Source organism: Plectrocnemia conspersa, unplaced genomic scaffold, assembly GCF_051122295.1.
Source record: "Plectrocnemia conspersa isolate PC_06_02 unplaced genomic scaffold, ASM5112229v1 ptg000014l, whole genome shotgun sequence".
In the NCBI taxonomy this organism is placed as follows: domain Eukaryota; kingdom Metazoa; phylum Arthropoda; class Insecta; order Trichoptera; family Polycentropodidae; genus Plectrocnemia; species Plectrocnemia conspersa.
The window spans coordinates 258,760-265,130 of record NW_028277178.1 but is presented as its reverse complement, the minus strand read 5'-3'; positions in this window follow the sequence as shown (position 1 = coordinate 265,130).

The following is a 6,371-nucleotide window of genomic DNA, read 5'->3' as shown; positions in this document are numbered from 1 at the left end:
GCGGGCGCGACTGGTTTCTGGTCACGTGACCGCCGACTGTACCTCCGCTACCTCTACCTACTCCTACTGCTACTATTCCCCTCTCTCACCTGCGCAGGTAAACCGCCGTCGCTAACGAAACAACGTACTTATTTAGATTGGTTTTTAATAAAGCAACAAATGAAATAAATTCTACTTAAATTATTTAATTATAATAAAAGTATTATATTAATTCAAATTTATATGTTTATTCAAATTTAGAATTTAAAATTTGTCAGTGATTATTTTAATTGTAATTTTCGTAATATCATCAAAATTAATAATTTCGCGCGTAATACTTATTTCTGGATTATACAGTGACTTTAAATAAAATTTTAAAAATCTTTGTTTTTTCTACACAATGCAAGAAACTTATTTTCGCTGCCGATCATCGAAGGTGCACCATCTGTCGTAATAAAAACGTTATTTTTTTGTATAATACGAAGCGTTTAAAAACGTTTTAAATATCTTCTTCTTTGGTTGTTCCTTTGATAGGAATTATTTTCATTTGTTTTTTTTTACATCGGAAGCAGGAAATACCAAACGAGCAAATATTCTCAATTGAGCTGTATCACAAGCATCAAGGTATTAATACTTTTATATGATCATTAACTTCGTCGCAAACGATCAGTAAAGTGTCATAACTACAATAACTAAACTAGTTGTTACATACATACATACATACATACAATATATGAATTTTGTATAAAAATATTACAAATTCGTTTTTTACGAAGCCAAAATTCGATTAAATTATTTCTGACCAGTTTTTAAAAATACTGACCGTTGAGTTAAATTACTGAAAAAATCAAACAAAATTAATGATCTAATATTTTTTTCTTTTCTAAATCCGAAACAGTGACAGAGGCGCTTCTTGCTTTTTAAATCACATCGTGTGCTGTGAATTACAATGAACAAACGACTTTTCTCAGTTACCATGGCAGAGATTTTTTTATCCGATTACGCCTAAACATCTCATACATAATTTTTCAACGGTTTTTGTCATAACGCTTAAGAAAAAGTACTAACATTAATTTTTGCATAGCGGCAATTAACAATGTTCCGTTTTCATTGCATATTCTGCTATTCTCAAATATGCCTGTGCCTTTTTTATTTTCTTTCTATATGATACTAACATAATTTACATGGCAGTACAATATGAATATTCAATTGTAAATATTTTTCTAAGTATTTTATTTGCTATTTTTGTATATTATTCTCGACGAGATTAACAGATAGAATTCAAACCTATATTTATTTAGATTGTTTCGAAAATCGGTTTGAAACACCTAGTCTTTGTTTTTTTGCTTTGCTGTGATACGACAAAAAATGTTTATCCGACGATCTCGAGATATTCCAATAATAATAATAATAATAAAGTACGGTGAGAAGCCCTTCTTTTCACTTTTTTCCGATCTCAAATATACTGCAACTTTTCAAATATTTAATTCACGTACTCAGTTCTATGTAAATTTTCACACCGAAATGGCATTTCTCAACTACACCGTTGTCTGTAGATTTAGGAAATTATGAAACATGATTTTTTGGCAACCGCTCTCGCGTTCCATTCTATTTGTTATGCGCCTCTCTCGGTATGACTTACAATCGTCAGTTTTCAGGTCAGTAATTACCGAAATTTTGCAAATTACATTTTAAAACAGAATGAATTGGTTCAGAATAATCAATCGATTATGATGTTATTCGTAAATTGTTATATTGTTGCTGTTGAAACAATGTTTTATTAATCTTCGTTATTACTGTTCTAGCTGTTTGTTGATATTTACGCGGTAGTAGTTTTCACTGGTGATATAACGTTAAGCACCCACAAATCCACAAAAAATACACTTAATGAATGGTTTGAAATTCCACTTGAAAATGATAATTAATACAGTTATAAATAAAACTTTAGCTATTTCCAGGGGAGAGGCAAAGGTTGGCCAGTCGGTGGTCATTTTTTTATATCTCTATTTCATTGAGATTCATAGTATTTCATTAAATGTCATGCATTTTTCTTGCATAATTCAAAGGCGTTCCTGCTTAGAATTCTCGACAAAAAAATCGTACTGTTATCGTCATAGTGGGAACGCTCGGTTATTTAGCTTTCATATTAAGACTTTTTATAACAATATATCGTCTAACAATAAGTGAGAATCAATAAAGCAAGCTCGATTAATAATACTTTTATAACAATATATCGACTTACAATATGTAAGAATCAAGTGAAGCATATCTAAACCAAATTTTGTGCAATAGGAGAAAGCAAAAAACAATTATCCTTTCTCAGAAGTCAAAAATCCACGTCAAAAGTAAAAACTCGCAGTGGGAACGGCGCCAACACAATTTTATTGCTTTTGACGTGAATTTTTCACTTCTGGGAAGTGATAATTGTTTTTGCGCCCTCCTATTGGCCAAAATTCGGTTTGAATATTCTATGACCAACACTCTTATATCAGAAGTCTGTAGTAATATCGGTAAAGATAGCTATTATATTTTTAAAACAGTGTAATATCGAAGTGCAGACAAACTATGGGGCAATATGCGAGATGCGACGTCTGTCTATACTTCTTCTGCTTACTTACCCCTACGAGATGTGTTGGCTTAGTTTGTATTTTGGATTGGTTCTTATATAAGTTCTAGAACTATAATTAATTTTAGAACTTTCATTAGGTTAGGTTTGGGATTGAACAACAAATAGACGTTTCGCAACTGTCAAATTGAGTTTCATATACATTATAGAGCAGCATCTAATTTCACTCTCAATTAAATTATATTTTCGCTATTAAAAATATATTCTGTTTTTTGGTGAAAATGTATTTGGATTTCACTAGTAAAAATATAACTTCACTGAAAAATATACGTTCACTGTAATTTTTATACATCACATGTAAATTGAAGTATGTAAATGTATATATTATTACATATGGAAAAGTGGAATCATGTCATTTTACTAGCACCTACCAGATAAATTATATTTTCACTGTTAAAAATATATATCTACCGGTAAAAATGTATTACGATATGATTTCACTGAAATGACATATTTAATAAAATATTTTCGGGATAGATTCGAGTCTGTTCTTTTTTATTTTATTAAAAATCAGGAACTGTATTTCCGCTTTTTCCAGGAGGGGAGTAAAAGTTGGCCAGTCAGTGGACGTTTTTTAATATTTCGATTTCATTAAGAATAATAGTATTTGATTAAATGATACGCATTTTTCTGGCCAAATTCAAGGGGGGGGGGGGTGTAGAGGTCAGATGTCCCAACTTGCCCTTCCCAAATGACGTCCCTGCTTACTCCTGCGGTTTACTCCTGGTATTGTTTAAAACCGCAAAAATGTTTCCATACAACGTATAGAGCGTAGAAGACGATGAATGAAAAAACAAATTTTAGTTACACAATTGTGTACCTACTTCTATTAGCACTTTCATGCTTTTATTAGCCGTTAGAACTCAACGAAACGTTTATCTTATCGTCTAGTTTTTACGTATCTCTGAGCGATTACGCGGTTTCGCTTTTTATACAAATCTGTAAACACAAACCGAAGCGACATGAAAAAATGCCGTCGCAGCTGAGAAGACCAAAAAGTAGCGGTCGATGCTCTGCGATTCTTCGTCTCTTTCAAGATTGAAATTATTCTGTCCAATTTTATGTTTATAGAAACTATGCATTGTGCATATAGATTCAATGTGTTCATAGTTCTGCTCGTTTTTTCGCAATGTTTTGTCGATAATCTGCAGTAAAGCCATTATGCAACGTCGACCTCGTAACCTTGTTTGCTATACTCTGTTCTAATCGTATGTATTATTTCAAAGGTTTCAATCGCATAATTTTATTTAAATCTGATTATGTGACAGTGACGTCATTGCATTTCAAAAACTATTGTTCTTAGTACTGAATTTCGCACAAACATTGTGAAAAGTAAGAGTGTATTCTCCCCACTTGTTTTAAAAATACATGCATGTAAAACGCGGCGCGTATCATACTAATATACAGCTACTTCCGTAAATATTCATCGTTTAGTCATCACGGCGATCGAAACGTGCGCTGCGATAATAATTACATTTTGTCAATAGTCAACATATGCTTGATCACGCGCGCGCCAGGAACGGTGCGCATCCACCCGACGCTTTACAATAGTTTTAATACTTCCTTTCCCGAACACACATTGTGTCTTCTTCCCGTTCTCTATATGCGTCGTCGAATGGGAGTATACAAACCGTCTTTTTAAAGTTCAAGTTCAATGCCTCCCTCTCGTTGAATCGATCCAACGGTCGATTCCATTGACACGATTTACAATTATTTTGCTAGCCCACACGCGGTGTAAGAAATATGAAAATCATGAAGCATATTTTTTTTAAATATAGGCCCACTAATATACAACATAAAATAGCTCGAGCGTAACGTCATCTTAGAAAGGGATACTAAGAATTTCGAGTTATATAGTAATTAAATTATATCATAGTAGATAATAAATTATACAGCTTAAAAAAAAATGCCCAACTTACCTCCCTCCCCCTCTCTCAGTCACATCTAGCAGCAGTCTTCTCAATTTACCCCCAATAAATAATCTGTTACCAATTTTTGTATATTCTTTTTTTCAAATCCAAGCGGCTGTGAATCATAATGAAAATTTTACCCTAGCGCATTTTATTAACTCACTATCCTTAAGAAAGTTTTACCTCAGAGTCATAAACGTTATTGTCGGTAGCTCTGTATCGCTAATTGGGAATGGGTTTTTTTTTATTATCATTCATTGTAACCCGACAGGCATGAGCGCAAAGCAAACTACACTTACAGCGGTGTAAATATGTACCAACTGGGTATGACAATGAGACATAATAAATACTTACAAGTAAATATTCTCTGCAACGAATCTTTTTTCGAATAAAAAACATTTATCTTAATGCACATCTCTCAAAATAATTCCCTATTAAATAGCACCCAATAAATATTCGGGTCTGCTGCCGTGGCTCGAACCCGTGGCATCTCGGTTACCAGGCAAGTCGTTTTTCCGACCTTGAATTTGATGATATATAATATATCTAAAATTTTATGATTTATAATGATAAGTTTTTTTTTCTTTTTCCTAACTTATCTTATTATTAATTTTATATTCGCTATTTATACAGATAGTATCAATCTAGGCCGAGCTGTTAAGTAAAAATAGACCCGTTTAAAAAAAATCGTATGACATCGCAATACTAATGACGAAACTCTTCAGTATTGCGATGTTGGGATTTCTACGCCATCTACTGTCTTAAATATGTATTATCGAGAGCAGGAATTTTAGCACGTCTTGTCATGTCACATTTTTATTTTAAGGTTTTAAACTTATCTTTTGCTAGAATTAATAAAAATATTTTATTGCAGAGTAAATAAATTAAAATACATACTTTTATTTGAAAATAGATGCACTATTAAAATTTCATTTATGTTTAAATTTATGATTCTCTCGCGTAATTAAGATATTATAATCACGATCTATAGTCGAATGGCCAACGTTTTAAACTTTACAAACTTAAGGTGATCAGATGTTCACCTCGAACACCAATTTTTGTAACAATTCATCATCAAGAAGTTTTCGAGATGACTTTTTAGCTCCCTTGGCATGTCATCTTCGGACAAAAATATCCGAGTCGGATTTTGAATAAAAACATCCATGAACTTTATTATTTTTAATGTTCATTGATATTTTCAAAACATGGCTACTTTAGTAAACTGAATCTACATATTTATGAGTAACCAAAACAATCGTTTTTAGATTATATTTAGTATAGGAAACTCAATTCATTCAGTAAAATAACTTATCGTCTAAAACCTATAAATTTATATTAAGCAGCATGCTGGCCAACTTTGGGATGTTTTTACCCCGCTAGAATCAGTTCTTATCCATTATAACATTTGACATGGTCATTTTTATCTACTTCTCAATGTAAAGATTCTATATCACTTACCGTTAATTATCTATTCTGACGTTTCACTGGCAAAAGCTGGTTTAGGTGCATTTTCTCATTGCGACGTTGATAACGGACTAACCCATTTTATTAAAACGAAAATCAACACACCGAATTCCACAAGATTCCAAGCTTACTGCAAGCACCAAACAAAAATATTCGAAATGACCTTTGTGGAAATCTATTCTTTATCGTCCTTAAACAAAAACTCCTAGATGACTTTTTGATATTTTCAAAACATGGTAATCTAACTTTATTGAATACAGCTTTGTAACAATAAATATCAGCAGCAGACAACTGCATTTCCAAGTCAAGTATCCACCCAGACTCGCTACTGCCGCAAAACGTGAAATAAGTACGAACAAAAACTTTTCCAATGGACCCTATCTTTAATTTCT